At 51.8% G+C, this 22,326-nt stretch overlaps 1 protein-coding gene across 1 annotated transcript in view; it reads right to left on the bottom strand.

The window, feature by feature from the left end:
• SHROOM2 (shroom family member 2) overlaps positions 1-22,326 on the bottom strand; it is a 133,616-nt gene that overhangs the window by 91,486 nt on the left and 19,804 nt on the right. The gene's annotated exons all lie outside the window — the stretch shown is intronic.

The raw sequence follows: 22,326 nt of genomic DNA, 5'->3' as shown, positions 1-22,326 counted from the left end.
GGTAGACTCCTAAAATTAACTCACTGATTGTCAGCTCTGAAATACTAGTCTCCTGCTGAGTTCCGGACGCAAATTACGAAGCGAGGTGCTGAGCCCTGTGACGACCTATCCACCTCATACCCAAGTCCTCTTCCTGCAAGTCTCCCCAAACCTCCCAGCACAGAACCTGGCTTATGGGAAGGGCTCCACTACTTTCTGAACAAATACACCAACCTTGTATGACTGTATGTACCGTCACCTGACTCCCAGCATACTTAGAACCAATGAGCACGTCAGGTGCGAAGTATTTTGACAAGCATCTTGAAAATCCTTTTAAATTCAAGAACCATAACAAACGTATTTCAACAGTCAGGGTGGAAAACAAAGGCAGGATCCCCCAAAGCTACCTTGAACTGAGCTCACAAAATGTGGATCCGTACATCTATAACCCTCACGACACGCACTGCAAGGCCTGGGTGGTATTAACCCCCTTAGAACATAAGCCTTTCAAATCCATAATATATTCCTCCTTCCACCCCTTACCTGCATTGTGGGTGAGGAGAAATGCAGCTACAGGTGCCAGAGATTAAGGAGAAAAACTATTCTGGGACTTCCCTGGTGGTCCAGTGCCTAAGACTCCGCGCTCCCAACGCAGGGGGCCTGGGTTCGATCCCTGGTCGGGGAGCTAGATCCTGCAGGCATGCCGCAACTAAGAACTCCACATGCCACAAGTAAGACCTGGTGCAGCCAAATAAATAAATATTTAAAAAAGAGAGAAAAACTATTTTTAAAATGACAAAGCGACTGGGACAGGAGTAAGCGGAATGGAAGAAATCTTTAGAAAGAACGAGGCAACACTGCAAACGCGGAAAAGTCGGACCGTGTTACAGCAGTCGACACACGAAAGTTAGCACAAGCAGGTTCCCCAATCACTCGTGAGGATGAGAACACCGATTAAAATAAATCCCAGACAGCACTCGCTGCAGGACTGGCCACGCCTTGCCCCGTGGACTTCTTAGGAACAAATTTTATACAACTGGACATTTGCTCAGTTTTCCTCCCGGTAAAACTTTTACCTAATGATTCCTCCAGCACCCCCTCCTCTCTCTTTCCCCGGACCTCTACTTACTTATGCAGACGCCCCCAGGACGCTGAGTCTCTTACGCTCCTCTGTACTGAAAACCTCAGCAGTACGCTGGGATGTTCCGCAAAATCCTACCATCCTCTGGTACACGCTGCATTTCAGCAAGCCATGGTCACTCGCTGCCGAAGACAGCTTATGAAACGGCATTCTCGCCCAGCAGCCCACGATGCACCCCAAAAGCCCCCAACATGACCATGACTCCTCGAGCACCACCTCACAGTCACGTCAAAGCCCCGACCAACGACGGACCCAGAGACGGATGTAAATTTCAAGGTCCCATCCCTTGCCCTTGGGTTTGAACGCTATCCCTCTGGCATGCCAGCCGCCTTCTACGAGATTTGTCTGGCTCCATGGATACTCAGCTCAAGCCGAGACAAGCACTGAACGATAAACACGGTTAACAGTCTTAAGAAACCCAAATGAGGAAAACCAACAGGTCCAAAGCCATCTTCTGGCAGTTGGCTGACCCTTATTAACCGTGGGACGTCGACCTGTCCTGGAGTGCAGGTTCCACCTCTAAGAGCCCACCACCTGCAAACCTCTACAACCCTCAGGTGTGCCCGACAGGAAATGAAACCCAGAAGCAGCTCACATGATCCCCAGGGCTCTACTGAATAGTTACCCACTGGCTGTGGGAAAACAATGAATTTTCTGGAAGGCAGACACCAACCGCAGAGCAGCCAGACACAGACTCCGAGGCAACACAGACGCCAAATCTGTGTTCAAGATGGCTCGTCTCTGGGGAAGGATGAAAAGGGACTAAACTAAGCTCAAAACCACTTTCAGAAGTGCCCTTAGAAAAAGAAACACTGAGGGCTCCCCTGGTGGCACAGTGGTTGAGAGTCCGCCTGCCGATGCAGGGGACACGGGTTCGTGCCCCGGTCCGGGAAGATCCCACGTGCCGCGGAGCGGCTGGGTCCGTGAGCCATGGCCGCTGAGCCTGCGCGCCCGGAGCCTGTGCTCCGCAACGGGAGAGGCCACAGCAGTGAGAGGCCCGCGTACCGCAAAAAAAAAAAAAAAAAAAAATAGGGCTTCCCCGGCGGTCCAGTGGTTAAGACTCTGTGCTTCCACTGCAGGGGGCTCGGGTTCGATCCCTGGTTGGGGAAGTTCCGCATGCCGCGAAAAAAATAGAGGGCGTCTACTATTTCAAGGAAATAAAAAAGCAACAAAACTCAGAAAACACATAGCAGCACAGCCCCAAAAGCACCTGTTCTAGAACAGAATCAGCCCCTTGCTGGGGTGTCCCTCGGTACTGCCCACAGCAGGGTTACGCCACTCCTACATCAATACCATCATGACACTGGCGACTGACATCGGCACTTCAACAACCATATCCAATGACAGGCCAGCTCACTGCCCGGTGAGAGGTCTAGGGCCCCTGGGGTGAAGGTCACGCTGATTGATAAAACACACCTCAGCAAAAGCACCAGGAAGCCAAGATGCCACCCCAAAGTGTTTTAGCGGTTGTGGGACCCAGGGCACGATACCCAGGGAAGCTGCTGGCTGAAGCCCACAAGTGAGAACTTCCGGAGCAGCCGGGCTGTAGGGACACAGCAACAGGACAGCAAGTAAGCAGACAAGCAGCCCTACTCCACTGCCTTCAGAAGCCTGGAGAAAGAGAGCTCAGCACGGCAGGGCTCTCCATTTAAACACGGCAACATCCAGCTCGAGGGATCACAGAGGCAAGGCTGAAGTCAACTCGCATTATTTCCCCAAGAGTAACTTGAAAACTTAGCCTTTAAGAAATGGATACCCATATCATCGTCTTTTTTAAGATACAAGTCACTAAATTAAATGTCTTAGAAAAGTCCTATAAGGCAGAGAAGAGCTGCAAGGATTCAACAACAAGCCTGACTGCAACAGGGTTTGCAGACCTCCTGGGTCAACCCACTGGATGACGAGGCCCTGCCAGGCGGACGGCACCCCAGCCACCTGATGGGCGGGACAGTGTCAGAAAAGGGCACGTTGGAAGCGCCCTTGTTGGAGACAAATTCCAGCTTTCTTTACTTCCCTCCCAAGACAGACCCCACCCCACCTCCAGGAAAGGCGGGAGGGAGGGGAAATGTGAGAGAGGGACAGACGGGGCCTCCAGCCCTCCCCGACGTGGCACTGGTGTGGAATGCAAGACGGCATCTCCGAGGAAACCGAAGGACCAGACCGAATCCTGCCTGGCTCCCCGGCCTTCCACAGGTGCGAGAGCAAGTAGGGGGAGATCCCCCTTGAAGGCTCTGAATGAACCACAGGCCTGTGTGCCATCAGATTACGTGCTGCCTTCAGACTCAGGGACAGGAGGGGACCTCCACACCCCCTTAAGAGCCCACCGTGCTTACAGGCTAGGACTAAAAGTCATCCAGCCGCTGCTCGCCCGGCAGCTGAATTCTCTCCCGAGGACCCCAGGACAGGCGTGGCTGCCACGATGCAACGGAAAAGTGTGAGGTGTATTTCAGAAATCGCTTGGAACCCCACGTGGACCTTCAGGAGTTCCTTTAAATAAAAGATACATCAATCATTAAGTAGAACGCTAACTAGGTTGAGGGGAAGAGGTCCAAACTCCTTAAATTTATGTTGCTTTAACAAGAACTGAAAGAATCTCAGGAAATCATAAATAAGAGAAACTTATAACACGGAATGCTTACTAAAGACGTTACTGGGACTTCCCTGGCGGGCCAGCGGACCCTGCACTTCTAATGCAGGGGACACGGGTTCGATCCCTGGTTGGGGAACTAACATCCCGCGCAGTACAGCAAAAAAAAGAAGTTGCCAAGTTACGATACCACGCAGAGACATACACACCGCACAGCATCGCGATATCAGATTCAATTCTGTGGCCCGTTACTGAAAAGCCTCTGGTCGTTTTTGCATGTAACTCATGGTGAGCAACTGCTGAGGAGTGTCCAGCGATGCCTCAAAGGCAGACTGGGACATCGCGGTCTGTCAGTGCCCTTGCTGAGCTACGTGACCTCGGGCAAGGAGGGGGAATACTAACCGCGGGGCAAAGGACAGTGCAGTGAGCATCTTGCGTCTGACACACAGCGGACCACAGAAAGAAAAAGCTACCGTTACACCGGCATCTCTCCCAGCTTCTTCTCTCCTGTCGACTCCGCTTTCCCTTCCTAGGAATTCTCGGTGGCCCCAGCTGGAAACTCTACAGGGTTTTCATCATTTATTATGTAAGCCAAAGGGAGAAGGCCGCGAACACATCAAACGCATGTACGGTAATCTATACTGTAATATCTTCTCCATTACAAAAGCCCTTGCGTACCTATGTTACCATGTTCACTTTTAAAGAGAGAACGTCTTTCGGTCTGCCAGTAAACCCTAGTCGGGAAAGCCCAGTTTCGCAAAGCAGGTTGCGTGCAACACTCATTTTCCTTCTTAAGAATAAGTACTCACTCCAGAAAAGTTTTAAATTACTTCAGAGTATTAAAGAAATGGGGGTGGGGGGGACCTCATCGACATTCAACAACCAAAACACAAACATGTGACGTCTTTCCGTACTCTCAATTTTGTTTCCTCTTTCTACGTCGCACATTTAATTTTACATTGAGTTACGCGCATCTGCCCTCCTATCAACTCCTCATCAACGGCAGCTTGAACTGCCTGAATACCTGCCTAGAATTCTGAATCTGTTTTCACTGAGCAACCGTGACAACAGCAGATTTTAACCCTGAGGTTCAAAGTTTTGTTCTCTAACACGCAGTCCCAAGAATTTCAGACAGGAATCAACTATACAGGGGAGTTCCATTTACATTTTTTTTTCTGTACGAAAGACTGCCTTTAAGTACATCTACAGACATTCTTTGAATTTTTTAAGAAAAGATACTAGTAGAGCAGACGGCCTCAGAATGGCACACGGAAGCAGGTGTGCAAGGCCTTCCTCAGAATGGCACACGGAAGCAGGTGTGCAAGGCCTTGTGAAGTGTCACATTCTCCTCCCAAATGGACGTCACACCTCTTAATAATCCCCTAAGAAACCTTCCACTGTTCTCCTGCTGGTGATAAAATGAAGGTGTCCAATGGCCTCCAACATGGTAGGAAATAACCTTCCCAGTTTAGAGAAGACCATAAGTCAAGGCTGAGCTCAGAGCTCGCGGCATTGGGACTAAATGCAGGAATCGGAAGTGGCAGACACGTGCTTCTCTCCACCCGTTCAGAGCGGCGGCCTTCACAGACAAGGGAAGTTGGCTCTGTTCGCCTCGTTAGCTCTCCTTTCAACTATTTCTAGAAAGTAGCCTCTAATTTTCAAAAATACAGATTCCCACCAGCATGTAACGCACAGCCTGCCAGTGCAGTAGTGGAAAAATGGAACGAACTATTGGTATATTCGTCCACACAGGTGACCTCAGAACAATCACTGAGGAGAGCAGCTGGAGAGGAATGAGTACTGACCAGCGTCCGTTTGTATGAAATTCCAGAAAACGTACACTGACCCACAGTGGGTCAGAAAGCAGATTGGCGTCAGGGCTGGAGGCGAGGCTGGAAGGAGAGATCGCAAGGGCGCGGCATGAGGACACTTTCAGGGTGATGCCTGTTGTTCACCCTTCGATGCTGCTGACGGTTTCCCAGGTACAGTGTATACATATACGTACATGTGTGTGTATACAAGTACGCATGTGTAAAATGTCAAAACCAAAAAAAAAAAAAGAAGCCAAAACTTCACTGAGTCATTCAACTGAATTCCATCCCTAAAAGCCTTTTACTTTATTTCTATTTTTGGCTGCACTGTGTGGGTTGCGGGACCCTCAGTTCCCCAACCAGGGACTGCACCCGGGCCGCGGCAGTGCGGAATCCTAAGCACTAGGCCATCAGGGAACTCCCCTTAAAGCCTTTTTAAAAGAATTCCTCTGGAAGGGCGTTCGCAAGGCCTCGAGGTGGGGCTGTAACGAGCAGTTAGGAAGCACACACAGAAGGCACTAGGAGCTCCAGCTGTGGTTTTCAAAGACTCACCCTCAGTCACTTGTTTTCTGGAGGGTGAGGGGGTGGGGAAGCTCTTGAGCCTTACAAGAATACACAAGGTTTCCTTCCTGGCCAGATTCCAGGCCGCAGCAAGGAAACGCGGCTGAGGAGAGCAGGAGACCCATCACGTCAACAGACGGCACCCAAACCACAGGGGGTGACCAGCAGAAACCCTCCCCTTCCCCAGAGCCCCCTCACGGCTATGGAAAGCCAACACCGCTCACCGGGCAGGCAATGGCTACCGGCCTCAAGCACACCAAGGGAAGTGACAAAAATCATGAATATTCGGTGTAACCTGGTATTACTCAAGGTCGTCTATCTCAACCCCGAGAGCCACCTGGTGAAATTTCAGTCAAGCTAATGATGTTGCCGATTCCATGCATCCAGCCCTCTGTTAGGTTTCCCGTTTCCTTCCACGGAAGACTCGTGTTGCATCTCAGCGGATAACTGCTCTCCCATGCAGGTCACAGAGCTGAGGGCGCTTCTGGAGAAAGTGCCGGCCCTCTCCCCTCTCTGACCATCATACACAGATGTTTTCCAAACTAAACTGAGGCAGGGCAGGGAGGTCGTCTTAACATTCTCTAAGGTTTTGTTTCCTTTCGGCTTAACTCTAGAGGGCTTACGTTTGCACTGGACTCGCTGTGAAAGTTCTGAAAAGAAACAAAGGATGTTCTATGACGAGTTGCTTGCTCTTCTAGAAACCTGGAAACAGGCAAGTTACTCTAACCCCCTTCCTCAGTGGTCAAGACCAGATGCGTGCTGCGGGATTCAGACAGCCCCAGGCTCCCTTGAGCCACGCAGACCATAATAAAACACACTAATAGCGGTTTCCAGCCGTCGTGCAGGGGAGCACGTGACCCACTCCAGCCAACCCCGATACTTCAACCCCGACCCACCTCAGCACCCCTGCTCCGCGAGCCAAGCGTCCAGGACCACCCAGTTCCCGCGCTTCTGCTGATAAACTGCGTCCCCCATCGCCCAGTGGCCTGATGCACAATCCGGGGACGAGTGTCCCCCGCTGTCCCGGGCTGGGCACTGACCGCAGAGCCAGGCCCGCGAGGGACTCGCCGACCCCGTGAAGGAGGGCCTGGACGCAGGACGGTGTCTGTGACCACCTGACGCTTGCTCCACTCCATGGAGAGGGCCGAGCAACGCAAGACAAGGCATCCAGCCTCGGGGTGCAGCCTGCCGCCCCCAGACATCCTGACACTCTACAGACGAACCCATTCCACACCAGCAGGAGGCAAGACTGGACACGAGCACGCTACACACTTTATCTTAAGAAAAGCAACGTGGAAGAGGTGCCTCCCGAAGCTTCTCTCCATTTAGCTGTCAGTCTGATGAAGCTGGGGATTTTTCTCCACGTTACAGGAATTCAGAGTTACTTCCTGAGGTCAGACAGAGACGACATGAAACACATTTTTCAAATAGTTGGTTTATTAGATTTTCCTAACGAGCTTATGGCATATTTTAGGAGCCCTACTTACAAGCGACGGAACTGATTGATAGTCCAAGGACTTAAGCGACCTGTCTCCCCCCCTGGCCACAGAGCTTCATCACCTCCCCCGGGTGCCCACCGGAGGTGGGGATGTGCCCACTCCGACAGTTAAGACAGGGCACGCACGGGAAACCGCGAAGATATCCACCAGCTGACGAACAAGAGAACAGATGCAGTCTGTCCACACGACGGACTAGTATTCAGCAAGAAACAGGAATGAATTAGTGACACAGGCTACAACACGGATGAACCTGAACAACGTGCTGAGGGAACGAAGCCACGCACAAAAGGCCACAGAGAACACGGTTCCATTTATATCAATGTCCAGAAGAGGCAAATCCAGAAAGAGTGAGAGGAGATTCATGGTTGCCTGGGGCCGGGGCGGGACCAGGCAGTACAAAGGATCCTTTTCGGGTGATGGAAATGCTCTGAAACCCTGGATTCTGGGAATGGATGCCCAGCTCTGACTTTACTAAAAGTCACTGGACTGGACACTTAAAACGGTCGAATTGTATAGTATGGAAATGACATACCTACATAAAGCTGCAGAAGAAGAAAAGGGAGGGGAAGGAGGACGGAAGGGGGAGGAAGACGGGAAGGGAGACAAAACAGGCGGGCAAACAAGGGAGGAGACGAGCTGGCACAGGCCAGTACAGCGGGAAGACGGACATTCCACACACACAAACGAGGGTCACAGACGTCCCTCGTAATTGGAGGCTCCGATCTGCTGAGCACTGCCCGAGCGGCAGGCAACACATCAGGCCCTGCAGGTCCTGGAAACAAGGCCACAGGGAGGGTTTTCCACCCATCTTACAGATGAGGAAACTGAGGCCAGTGATGAGATACGTTACCTGAGCTCACCAGTCAAGGAAGAAAACAAAGAGTGGGATGAAGGAACTGGGACCCATGAGGAGGAGAGGGGTGGAACTGGGGAGGCAGACAGACTGATTCCCAGAAGTTATTTGCCACCTATACATCCACACGTGCAGTACACGTAGACAACCCACCCCTCCCTCCTGCAGAGCTCTGGTCCTCCAAGCAACCACAGGGTGTAAGTCAGATGTTTTACCTGAGATCACCTGTCAGGAAGAAAGGAGCCGTGCTTTAAGTTTCCCGACTCCCAGTTTTGAAATGAAAGTATTAGGTCACCATATTTACAGTAAATATTGGCATTGCGTTGTTTCCATCAGTGAGCTGTTTCCAGGGTTAGCAGGATAAAACCTGCTTTCCGTAATGACGAAAAGCTCTCTGCGAGACTGGGAGCTAGCATCCGTCAGGACGAACAGGGACAACCTCGACTGGCCAAGGAGGACACACCAGCCCGCACCTTCTAAGGGAACCTTCTGGGGCTCGGCCCTGCAGAGGCTGCTGAAGTTCCAGGGCCAATGCAGGGTGAGGCTGACATTCCCCGTGAGCTGGGGGCCAGCGGTCAGGCAGGGAGCGTGTGCTCGCCGACACCTCCTCCCTCCCGCACTAGCCAGGCCCCGGGGACGGCTCCCCAGTGGCGGCTGAAGAGCGGCTCTGCGGCCACCGGCGGGCGTGTTCCCGTGTGGGCCCTGGCGGGGTGCGTGTGGAGCCGTTTCTGCTCAGCTCTGATGTGACGGTCACCCCCACCACACAGCCCCTCTGTCCTGGGGCTCCCTTTCTCCCTCCCGGAAGATGCTCGTCCTGACTCCTTCCCAAGAGGCTCCAAGGCCTCTTTTGGGGGAAGCCGCCCACACAGCTTGGGTATTTGCAGGGTGAATGAGAAGGCAGGCAGGTAGGAAGTGTCCCGCCAGCGCAGAGACGAGGTTCCTCAGGGACGCCTTCTCACGCCAGCGCTGGACCGCTGTTATCCCATCATTTCTAGCTTCTTCACTCCGTTGGTGTTCACACCCATTCCTCTCCATCCAGCTGTCCCCTTCTTCCCTCACCTGCTCCCTTCCCCTCTCAGCTGTCCCTGTGCCGGGGGATCATCTCTAATCTGGCGCCTTCGAGCAGCAACTCGCCCACCAAATCGGACCTCTAGCCCCGGACCTCCGCCCGGCCAGCTCCGAGAAAGGGCATTTCCAGCTCTCCCTTGCTTGTCAAAGGGGAAGAGACACCGATCTTACGGCTGCACAGTTCACTGCGCGTGAGGCAAAGCATCAAACGATCTCTAAGTCCATGACCGTGGAGAGCACGACAAATTGCGGGAGTGGAGCGGGGGCGGGAGGACCCGGCAGGCACCCAGAACCCAGAACCCAAGCGGGCCGACCACACAGGAAGCGAAGGTTCCCGAGGGGCTGATCATTCAGACAGATAGGAGACAAGCACCAGCTAGTGGGGACAGGAGAGGACAAAGCCACAGAGGACTTGGAGGAACAAGTGCCCAAGAAAGGGGACAGTTGTCTTCTTTTAAGACAAGAGCGAATTTCACCAAGCAACACTCAAACAAAACACGACATAGGACTTAAAGGACAGGAACAAACTGTGCATCTCAGCTAGAAATACAAATTCCTTACAGCAGGTTTTTGTTTTTTTGACATCTTCATTGGAGTATAATTGCTTTGCAATGGTGCGTTAGTTTCTGCTTTACAACAAAGTGACTCAGCTATATGTATACATATGTTCCCATATCTCTTCCCTCTTGCGTCTCCCTCCCACCCTCCCTATCCCACCCGTCTAGGTGGACACAAAGCACCGAGCTGATCTCCCTGTGCTATGCGGCTGCTTCCCACTAGCTATCTACTTTACATTTGGTAGTATGTATGTCCATGCTACTCTCTCACTTCGTCCCAGCTTCCCCTTCCCCCTCCCCGTGTCCTCAAGTCCATTCTCTAGTAGGTCTGCGTCTTTATTCCCATCTTGCCCCTAGGTTCTTCATGACTTTTTTTTTTAGATTCCATACATATGTGTTAGCATACGGGATTTGTTTTCCTCTTTCTGACTTACTTCACTCCTTACAGCAGGTTTTAACCAAATAGAAGAGTATTTTCTGCAGTGACTCCTGTTCAATCCCAACAGCAATGATCAACAGTGTTCTAAAGATGGTCTAGACCACCACGTGGTGTCCCTCAGGGAACCCTCAGCCCTGCCCTACTGGAGAACTCCCACATTACCATATTAAAGCACATACTCCGATCAGAGACAGTGCAAGTGCAAAGCACACAGGATCCAGAAAGCGAGAGCCCTGATTTGCATCCACTAAGTACTGGCTCATAGTCTTGGACTAACTAAGGTGTGCACACTCCAGTTTCCTCATTTATCAGTAGGAATAACAGTACATAGCTCAGCGCTGTCGCTGTCGAGGAATCAAATGGATAATTTATGTCCTACACATAGCAAAGAATCTGCTACATAATAGACGCTCACTGAGTGATATTATTTCCAAAGCACATTGTACAGGACCAACTGGACACAGAAGAGAAGCTGCTCAGCAACCCAGGGAGGAGAAGGACAAATGAGGGGCGGGAATTTTTTTTAAAATTGATATTTCATTCCATAAGAAGTAATATAATTTTCTGCTCCACAGCACTAAAAAGACATGAGCTATCAAGCCATGAAAACACATGGAGAACCTTCACGCATACTCCTACATAAAAGAAGCCAATCTGAAAATGCTACATTCTGTAGGATTGCAACTATACGACATTCTGGAAAAGGCTCAACTATGCAGACAGTCTAAAGATTCATCAGGAGATGAATGGGTGGAACAAAGAGGACTTCCAGGGCAGTGAAACTATTCTGTATATTATAATGATGGATAGATATCATTATATATTTGTCCAAACCTGAGAATGTCCCATCCCAAGAGTGAACCCCAATGTAAACTACGGACTTGCTGACAACGGTGTGTCAACACAGGTTCAGCCTTGCTGACAAATGTGGAGGAGACTGATAACGGCGGAGGTTGTGTGTGTGTGGGGGGGGGGTGGGTACACTGGAAATCTTTGTACTGCATTGTCAATTTAAAACTGCTCTAAAAAATAAAGTCTTAAAAAAAAACCCAGATGTCACCCTATAATGTCACACTGCCAGTTCACAAAAATGCCACATAATCAAGATACTCAAAGGAGGTAAGTCTAGGGACTTCCCTGGTGGCCCAGGGGTTAAGACTCTGAGCTCCCAATGACGGGGGGCCCTGTTCGACCCCTGGTCAGGGAACTAGGTCCCACATGCATGCCGCGACTCAGGAGCCCACGAGCCGCAACTAAATCCCGGCACAACCAAATTATTTATTTATTTATTTTATAAAAAGGAGGAGGTAAGCCTGCACCTATTTTGCACAAGTCTCTGAAACCCCAGGCTGGAATAATTATTGCTTTTTTTAATCCATATCCACTACCATTGTTTTTATGACTCTTTAGAAGTAACTATATATGGTCTTCCCTGGTGGCGCAGTGGTTAGGAATCCACCCGCCAATGCAGGAGACAGGGGTTCGAGCCCTGGTCCGGGAAGATCCCACACGCCACAGATCAGCTAAGCCCGTGCACCATGACTACTGAGCCTGCACGCCACAACTACTGAAGCACACGCGCCTAGAGCCTGTGCTCTGCAACAAGAGAAGCCACTGCAATGAAGAGTAGCCCCCACTCGCCACAACTAGAGAAAGCCTGCACACAGCAACGAGACCCAACGCAGCCAAAAATAAATAAATTTTTTTTTTTTTGGCAGTATGCGGGCCTCTCACTGTTGTGGCCTCTCCCGTTGCGGAGCACAGGCTCCGGACGCACAGGTTCAGCGGCCATGGCTCACGGGCCCAGCCGCTCCACGGCATGTGGGATCTTCCCAGACCGGGGCACCAACCCGTGTCCCCTGCATCAGCAGGCGGACTCTCAACCACTGCGCCACCAGGGAAGCCCAATAAATTTATTTATTTATTATTATTTTTTTTTGCGTTACGCGGGCCTCTCAATGTTGTGGCCTCTTCCGTTGCGGAGCACAGGCTCCGGATGCGCAGGCCCAGCGGCCATGGCTCACGGGCCCAGCCGCTCCGCGGCATGTGGGATCCTCCCGGACCGGGGCACGAACCCGTGTCCCCTGCATCGGCAGGCGGACTCCCAACCACTGCGCCACCAGGGAAGCCCTATTTTTTAAAAGTAACTATATGATTGTGTCATTCGTGTTCTTTTTTTTTTTTTTTTTTTTTAAGAAACAGTCCCAAACAAACCTCCTTTTAGCATTATCCTGCCAAAAACCAGCTATGTGACCTTGGGGGGTGTCCTTTACTTCCCTGGACTTCGGTGTTTTCTCCATCACACGAGGGTGTGTAACTCCCAGTCCCTTCTTGCCCTAAGACATCATCAGGGTCTGCAGATGACACGTGAAGAAACGGAGGGGGGTTCAACTAAGAAATGGTACCTACCGGGCAGGGAAAAAGAGTGGGTGTAAAATTAGCTGACAAAGCGGCAAGGTTTGTACAAACAAAACCAAGGCGGAGAGAGGGGGCTGGGGAGGGCACTGCCGACCGGTATCAGATGACTTTTCAGAGCTCATCAATTACCCTTGCTTCATCTGCAGTATGTTCCCAAAACGCCCAACACCTGACCACAGCAGTCAATGCTGAGCTAAGCAATCCTGCCTAAAGAGCTCCAGATGCATCCGCAAGTTCCATGCATTTTAGCAAGCGCCTACGGAGCGTCCGCTGCGTACTCACTACTCCGGAGAACACACAGGAAGGGCCCGCCGGGGGCCCACACCTAGCAGCTAACTCCAGAGATTCCTTTTTGTCTGTCAACATTCCCTCCTCTTGAGAAAACCGTCTGTCCCCCACAGGTGTCCCCACCACCGTCCCGTTTGCCCCGCTCCTTTCCCCACGGTGAAGGCTCACTGCTGAACCCACGCGAGGGACCACTCGCTGGGTCTGGCGTTGTGGTTCTCAACCCAGCACTCCTGACACGCCGGGAGGGACCGCTCTCTACGGTGGGGCGCCCTGTGCACTGCAGCATGGCAAGCAGCATCCCTGGCCTCTCTCCACCAGGTGCCAGGAGCCACCTTCCCCCTCAGTTGACAGAAGTGCCTCCAGACATCACCAGATGTGTGTGGGACAAAGTCACCCCTGGCTGCAGTCTACGTGAGCACCTCTGCGAGGCCTGACAGGGAGGAAAGGACCCCCTTTGAGAAGGCACGCCTGAAGAGCACATGCCCAGGGCCACATGCGGACACCATCCTCATCCCGTGGGGAAGTCTGCCCGAGAAGCCAGCCAGCAGGAGGGACACAGTCAGACCTAAGGGGGTGGTGGAGGGAGACGCGGGCCTCCAGCGTTGGCACAAGGCCCTCTCCCACCACGCCTGATGCATCTTGGAGATGTCCCAGCTGGGGGAGTGCACGTATTCCCTTTTCTACTCTGGGTATTAAAATATGCTTTGGCTCCCTGCAACCGAAATGGTCCAGCTCTCTCAAGGGCTCTGTTCCCATCATCAGCCACACGTACGAATGTGCTTGCGGGTCACCATTCGGTGGTCAATGTCTTAGTAACTAAGCGCTTAGAGTTATGAGGTCCCTGCGGGTAAGGGGAGGCTAAAAACAGAGAGATTCACGATAAGGTTACAAGCAAAAACAGCCGGCAGCTCAAACGTCACACCCAGGATTCTGAACTATTTTCACAATCATGACCTAGGAGAGGGGAATTTCAGAAATACTGGAAAAACTCAGAGTGGAATTCTCACTCTTGGAGAGACTAGTCACAGGACTAGTGAGACTAATCTTAACAGGAAAGCCAGAGAGAAACCTCGGCAAGCTTTCATTTCCCCAAACAGGCAATGAGAAACGGCTGGTAAGAGAACGCCCACTCCCCACTGGGGTCCATCTGTTCCCAATGAGAAGCAGCCTGCCGGCCCACGCCGACAGTTAAGGGTGCTTGGTGACCTCTGCACCAGGCTGCAGTTTTCAGGTGTGTCCATTCCTAGCAGAGTCTAAGGATTGCCTGCGGTCTTCCTTTACCAGAGCGATACCAGAGAACACTTGGTAGAAGGTGAAGGAAAACACTCCCAGTGGTCCTGGCGACCCTATCCTCTCCTCTTCAAGCGCACGGCTGGTCCCGGCAAAACCCTCGCATCTGGCCACGCCTGCTGCACAAACTAGGAGGAATACGTCCTCACCCTCCCTTTGACCCATTTATTAGGTGGGTTTCTCCTATGACCTAGACACAAACAACAGACATCAAATACTTGACACCTTAACCTTGGCTGGGGGAGCACCTGGTCAATCAGCCAGCCGGGGTCGGGGCGGTGGGGGGGCATCAGGACGAGGCCGGCTGGGAGCCAGTGACAGGGCCCCGGAGCACGGTGCGCACTTCGATGCTGGCCCAGCAGGGGCGCCCGGTGATTCACGGCCCCGCCGCACGCCGCACACTTCACCGTTCACAGCCGCACATCTGCTCCACACTCGGGCTGGGCTGCTTTTCCAGCTGGTGGCGACTTCCCGAACGGGCTTTGCCAGCTCCCTTCCCGTCGGCCTGCTTCTGAGCCAACGGCTTCCTAACTACCGAGCCCGCCGACATCACCAGCTGTCCCGGCGACCTGCACATACACTCCCGTCACAGGAAACCAGCACAGAGCCCCACAAGACTCTGGTATCAGAGAGAGCGGCCCCGGCCTGCGTGCGCCTGGCCCCGGCTTTGAGTTTTCCTTTCCATCTCCTGCCAACTTGATCACGCTCACTGAAAACGTGCAAAAAGCGAGTCCCCTACCTCTGCCAAGTCCAACCCCTCAGAAGCACCTGAACGTGCCACCGGAAATCTGAAATAATCTGATCATTTTCTGTAGCTAGTAGCTCTCGATCCTCAAAAGCACTGGCTGGAAATGCTCTCCCAGCTGCACCTGACGCCTGAATCATACTGTGTGAGATCCCAGTCCTGGCTTTTCTCACCCTGAAAACACTCAGCATAACTAACCTTGGTACCTACGCCAACTAGGATGTCACAGTAAGCATTCAGGTAGGTAACTGTGCCCCGACAAACAGGTATATGCTCTTTTCCCAGTCGGAATCATACTTTCTACCTGACTTGGACGCGAACTTCAGAAAATACACTCGTGTGTGATTCAGCTTCAGCCAAAGGCAATTTCTCAGCCCTGAAGTTCTCTGTTCCAGTTTTCATATGAAAAAAAAAAAAAATCTCTTGTACTGGGATGGACTCCCAGCCTGTGAGCCCTAGAACCCTCGGTGGGCCCTTGTCACCCTAAGGACTGAAAGGGAAGCAAGTGTGTAGCCACCTGCTGTTTGGACAGACGGTGGCCCTGTTACCACCTCTCCCAGCGTGGTGACTGGGCATCCCCGGGATTCCATGGCCACAGGACAGCTCTGTTCGTTGCCACCTCTGACCAGGCGTCCGCTTGGCCAAACACACCAATCACAGCTACTGCAAGGACACCGAAAAGCGGGGAATCTGACTGGTGTTGCTGTAGCATTTCGAACACGCTCCAGCCCACTGCTCAAACCACGCTGTGCACGCCAAGTTTCGAGGTAGAAGAGAACTGTGTCCAGAGATTTCTTTTTTATTACTATCTTTTTTAATTTATTTTTTATTTATTTTATTTTTGGCTGCGTTGGGTCTTCATTGCTGCGTGCAGGCTTTCTCTAGTTGCGGTGAGCGGGGGCTACTCTTTGTTGCGGTGCGCGGGCTTCTCATTGAGGTGGCTTCTCTTGTTGCGGAGCACAGGCTCTAGGCACGCGGGCTTCAGTAGTTGTGCCACGCGGGCTTAGTTGCTCCGCGGCATGTGGGACCTTCCCGGACCAGGGCTCGAACCCGTGTCCCCTGCACTGGCAGGTGGATTCTAACCACTGCGCCACCAGGGAAGCCCATGTGTCCAGAGATTTTAAGTGCCTGTCCAAGCTCAATTCACAAGAGTCCTGTTTCCTAACTCACGCATAATTCTAAGGTCTTTATGCTACCCTTGCTGAGTCTCCTATTTGCCTGTTCAAATGGAAATAACCATTGCTTTACTATCTGTACACAGACTTGTGTGTATGTATACACAGGCCACGATGCTGTTAAAAAACCTCAAGCGCTACAGCAGGGCATAAAGTAGAAAGTAACCCCCCACAAGGGCCACATAAGTGTTTGTTAAAAGCTAACCGCCTGGGCTTCCCTGGTGGTGCAGTGGTTGAGAATCCGCCTGCCAATGCAGGGGACACGGGTCCGAGGAGATCCCACATGCCGCGGAGCAACTAAGCCCGTGTGCCACAACTAGTGAGCCTGCACTCTACAGCCCACGAGCCACAACTACTGAAGCCCTCGCGCCTGGAGCCCGTGCTCCACAAGAGATGCCACCGCAATGAGAAACCCGCGCACCGCAACGAAGAGTAGCCCCCGCTCTCCGCAACTAGAGAAAGCCCGCGCGTGGCAACAAAGACCCAATACAGCCAAAAACAAATAAATAAATTTATTAAAAAAAGAAGAATATCAAATAAATGGAACCACACAGTATGTAACCTTTAAAAAGATTAAAAAACGACAAAAGCTAACCATCTATTAACACCAACTGCTGGTCCCACGCTTACGTACCTCACACTTCATTTAATCCTGGCAGCCCTGGAAGGAGATGTCATAAAGGTGATGGACTTGGGGTGCAGGGGCTTTCCAAGTGGCCCCAAGTCCTGCGCCCACGCCCAGAGCCCCGGGGCACCCGGCTGACCGCGGCTCGCAGCTCCACCGTCCGCCAACGTCGCTACCCTGGACTGATATATCCCCGAGCCTCAATTTCCAGCAGCTGGAAAACGTAAAAGCATGATCTCCTCAGCTGTAACGTGTTACAAAATAACAAGCGCTTCCACAGAGCAGATGTGAGGAGTAAGCGAGAGAAAGGATATACAGCTGAGGTTCCCAAACCTGGGCTACGAACAGGAGCTCCCGGAGGGGCCTTAAACGCACCCTGCTAAGCTCCCCCCACCCCCGGGTTTTCTGGTGCAGTTTCTGAAGCAGCGGGTTGGGGGCAGGGCCTGATACTCTGCATTTCTGACAACCTCCCTGAGGAGAACGCTGCTGACTCAGAAACCCCACCTAGAGAATGCCCGCTTCAAGCGTCTACCCCGGCACCTGGCAGGCCTGCAACTGGCAGCCAGGACCCCATAAGCACAGCTCAGCACCCCAGCTCTCCTGCTGTGTTAAAATCCCTCGGCCCCAGCCTCAGCTTGCAGGCTGCGCCCCCCTCCACCCCTGCTTCCCGTGACCCACCCCCGGCCACGAGAACCCAGCCAGAGCCTGACCCTGCTTCCCTGCCCTGGCTGAAAACATGCCTCCTCGGCTTAAGAAAACACACCTGTAAGGGTACCCGGGGGGACCTCTGGCCAGACGGACTGAATTTTCTTTCTGAGTTTTGCAGGGAGCCCTTGGTGCCTGTCTGTAAACCTACCAACACGAGTACAAACTAAAATGTCAGGCCGTGATTCGCCACCTGGTTGCACATTCAAATCTCCCGGCCAGCTTCAGAGTCACTGATGCTGGGCAACCCCCGAGACCCCGACTTAACTGGCCCAGGGTGTGGCCAGGCAGCGACAGCTTTCAAAGCCCCTCCCTCCCCCAGGTGATTCCAATGTGCAGCCGGGGTTTCAAGCCGCTGCCCGCCCCCCCCAATCCAGAAGAACTGTCAAGTCGTGCCCTTTCCCTTACGTACCCAAAACCTACAGTGACACTTCCGGGAGTCAGGGTCACTCGGGTTTTGAAACTGACCGGAGGCTTTAAGGCTCGGCATCCTTTGCCACGGTCCGTCTCACAAGCGCAGGTGCGCCTTTGGATGAGATCTCCCAACTCGAGCACATCTTGTGAAAAGTGAGAATCTATGCAGTGATTTTGTTATTGTCGTTCTTACTGCGTTTAAATGAAAGTAAAGTTACTCTCAGAAATCGAGATCTGCAACAGGTAAAATGAGAGCTATCAAAGAAAAGTCATTTGGTGTAAACTTGAGATGTTGTTGCGTTTACCTTCTATCAAGCTGTTCTGCTCGGGTCACCCGAGCCCAGCGGTGACACATACCGCGAGGTGAGCCACAAAGAGCTCAGTTTGGATGACTACAAACCTGCTTTCAAAACCCAATATGCAAAAGGAAAGTAAAAGGAAGAAAGGTGCCCTTGACTTTGACAAAGGCCGTTGCCTAACACATTCACTGAGTAGCTAAAACGTGTCAGGCGCTGGGCAGTGAAGTGGGGATGCAGATCCCAGGGGAATGCTGGGCCCACGCTGCCAGGCCCTGGAGTTGCTACCTGGGGAAGCTCATGCTAAGGGGGCCATACAGCTGCAGGAGGCCACGGGTCAAGGTGGAGTCACCCGGAGGGCTTCAAACACACCCACAGGTTCTTCTTCCCGAAGGGAAGCAGCTCCTCCCTTCGCTCTCATGCAATACAGACGGTACCACAAACACAGCCTGAGCACCCAGTGACTGTCCTTAACACCCAAGTTCCTAAACAATGAGCTAGCCAGGGTGCATGTTTTTTTTTTTTTTTTTTTTTGCGGGTACGCGGGCCTCTCACTGTTGTGGCCTCTCCCGTTGTGGAGCACAGGCTCCGGACGCGCAGGCTCAGCGGCCATGGCTCATGGGCCCAGCCGTTCCGCGACATGTGGGATCTTCCCGGACCGGGGCATGAACCCGTGTCCCCTGCGTCGGCAGGCGGACTCTCAACCACTGCGCCACCAGGGAAGCCCAGGGTGCATGTTTGACAGTGTGGATATAAACACAGGAAGAGAAGTAACCACGCATGTAAGTTTCCCTAAAATGCCAGCCCATTAATTTTCTCACTGCCAAGTGCATGATGGGAATAGAACCCCAGATTCTCACCATTTAGTCAGAACCCAAAAAGCTTTAAAAGCTAAAATTTCATGCTATAGGAGGGTATCTGTGCAAATACTGTTTTCCTGGAGCAAAAGCTAATTACACAATGAATGTGGTCTCTCCTCAGAAGGCAGACTCATGGGTAAATGACCCCAGTCAACGAAGCGGGCTTAAAACGCATCCCCCGCAACCCCTTTCACTTTGTCCAAGAGCAGTCTGGTCTTTTTCCTTAATGTTGAGCTGCACAGAGAAATGTTTCAAACTTGAAGTTTCTAGATGGAGCCCTTTACAGCTATGCCAAGCACATATCATTCCATAACTTTGTATTTTGATACTGAGGGGTTATCTTTCCAAAGCTCCTGATGTACGAACAGTGATCTTTCATTCAGGAGAAATCTTTCCTGCTTTTTTTTTTTTTTTTAAAATAAATTTGTTTTCATTTCTGGCTGCCCTGGGTCCTCGTCGCTGTGCGCAGGCTCCCTCCAGTTGTGGCGAACGGGGGCTACTCTTCGTCGCGGCACGCCGACTTCTCATTGGGTGGCCTCTCCCGTTGCGGAGCACGGGCTCCAGGCGCGCGGGCTTCAGCAGTTGTGGCACGTGGGCTCAGCACTTGTGGGGCACGGGCCCGGCTGCTCCGCAGCGTGTGGGATCCTCCCAGACCAGGGCTCAAACCCGTGTCCCCCTGCACTGGCAGGCAGGTTCTTAACCACTGCGCCACCAGGGAAGTCCAAAATCTTTCCCGCTTTTACTCCACCACATCTGAAAATGAGCTACTCCACTGCAAGAAGTGAAGCTGCTTCATTCCTTTCAGCAGAGCATCAGGGGCAGCAGGGATGCTGGCGGTCCCAGTGGGTGGCGCTCCCTCGCATCCCACCTGGGATTTCTGGGAGTGTTTGGCTTCGAGAGGCTCTCCCTACCCTGCCCAGGTTCTGAACCCTAATGCAGCGTCTGAATGGGGGAAAACAGCTACATTAACTGGCCTGGCCCAATCAAGACCCTGCCCGGTGCAAAAGGGCAGAATTCTTGTGTGCTGGGATCACAGAAGCACAGCAGGGCTACTGATCCGCTCGCAGGCATTCCAATCCCCAGAATGCTTCTCTTGCTGTCCATCACTGTTCCCTGGACTTGGAGGCTCGAAATTCTGGAACTAACAAAGGTTCCGTGCAATTACTTTTGTCCAAACGCCTCATTCCTGGGAGGCGGGGAGAATCAATGGAAGACTTCTAGGTTTTATGTATCTGAACTTAACGTGTTTCCCTTCTCTCACTAGAAATCAATGATTTCTTTAAACGATTTAACAGTTAAACGAGAACGATTTGAGGGAAAACCCAGAATGTACTAACCTCGTTCGCCTAAAACCTAAATGTTGTTTCTTTATTTAATCTGAAACATGATTTCCTGATTCCCACCAAGAACAAAACATAGCCAAAAACCAAAAATGACTTTCTCAGATCCTCCCTCTTTCTGAGAAAAGTAATACCTGATTATGTTTTCGCAGCATGTAATTTTAATGAATCGAAGGCACAACTATAAAAATACAATCTAGTGACAATTTAAATACAATCTACAACGGACTCCCCTGGTGGCACAGTGGTTAAGACTCCACGCTCCCAGTGCAGGGGGCCCGGGTTCAATCCGTGGTCAGGGAACTAGATCCCACATGCATGCCGCAACTGAGGAGCCAGCGAGCCACAACTAAGGAGCCCACCTGACGCAACTAAGACCCAGAGCAACCCAATAAATAAATAAATAAATATAAAAAAATTTTAAATATATACAATCTACAATTAAGAATAACAAGAAAGGTAAGAGAACAAAGCATGGAAAAGATTTATTCAATTATAGCCATCGATTTTTATTCTACAGTGCAATCAATTCGGCAGAAGTCACATAACCAGAATGGTTACTGATCTGTGCAAAATTAGGTGGTTCATTTGACGAGTTACAGTTTTGTGGGGATTCATATTATTTATATCGGGCTACAGCTTGGGGCTAAATTACAAGGGAAGTCTAGCTTTCAATGCTACTACTGGAACTGGGTCCCCAAAGTGCAGGCTGTCAGCCCAGGGCTGTTTGATATTTACTGCACTTTTAAATTACTGCTTTTTCTGTTATGCACAGAGGTCATTTCTACACGTGGTCTGTAATCCCTTCAACGGTGAACACACATCCATGTAGAGACATTCTTCCTAACTCTTTGTAATGAAAGGGACATCTGAACTTTCCGCTATCTCCTCACTTCTAGAGCCCCTGAAATCATCATTTTGACATTTAATCCTCACCAGGATATCGCTGGCTGCATGTTATTTAAAAAACGACTGTAATCTTCCCTTCCAGAGAAGCCCAGCCAATACGTAGCCTTTGTTTTGTTTGTGACATCCTTATTTTGACGGATGTTTCATAAAAAGGAGGGGGCGGGGAAAAAGGACAAAAATTGAGTCAAAGTGACTCCAATAGTTGAACTAGACACCTACTTTTCAATAATTATTACACTTAAAGGGAGTTTTGTTTTCCAAGTGATTCCTTTCCTTTCGAAGCAGCTAGGACCAAGCATGGAAAACACAGCAACAAGGCAAGCCAAGTGTCTGTCGGGAACCCTCCGGAAGGCACAGAGGCCCAGGGGAGGCGCCCCTAGCACACCTGCTCCACGTGGCCCTGGGCAAGTGTGTTGAGACCACACCTGCCCCATCACCCCAACTACACCTGGGCAAAGAGGAGGGGCCAGGGCTGCCCTGGAACACAGCTGCTCCCTCCCTGGGGCTTTCTAGAGGTGCCACCTGCACGTAGGAGCTGGGACTCCCATGGCCGTGCAGCCCCGGGCCTCCACCAAATGGGATGGGAGAGGTGACCAGCACCTGCAGCCGCCCAGCTCCTTCAGAACATCTCCAGCATCCTCCAGCCAAGCGCTAGGTGGACCCTGCTGTGCCCCGGGGTACCCCTCAGATCCCTTGCCTTCTCTCTATCGGCACCAGAGCCCGCAGCTTTCCGACTCCTGCCCACACCCCCGCACCCATCTGCCCT

The sequence above is a fragment of the Phocoena phocoena genome, chromosome X (genome assembly GCF_963924675.1).
Source record: "Phocoena phocoena chromosome X, mPhoPho1.1, whole genome shotgun sequence".
NCBI lineage: Eukaryota > Metazoa > Chordata > Mammalia > Artiodactyla > Phocoenidae > Phocoena > Phocoena phocoena.
This window is presented reverse-complemented; position numbering and strand designations above follow the sequence as displayed.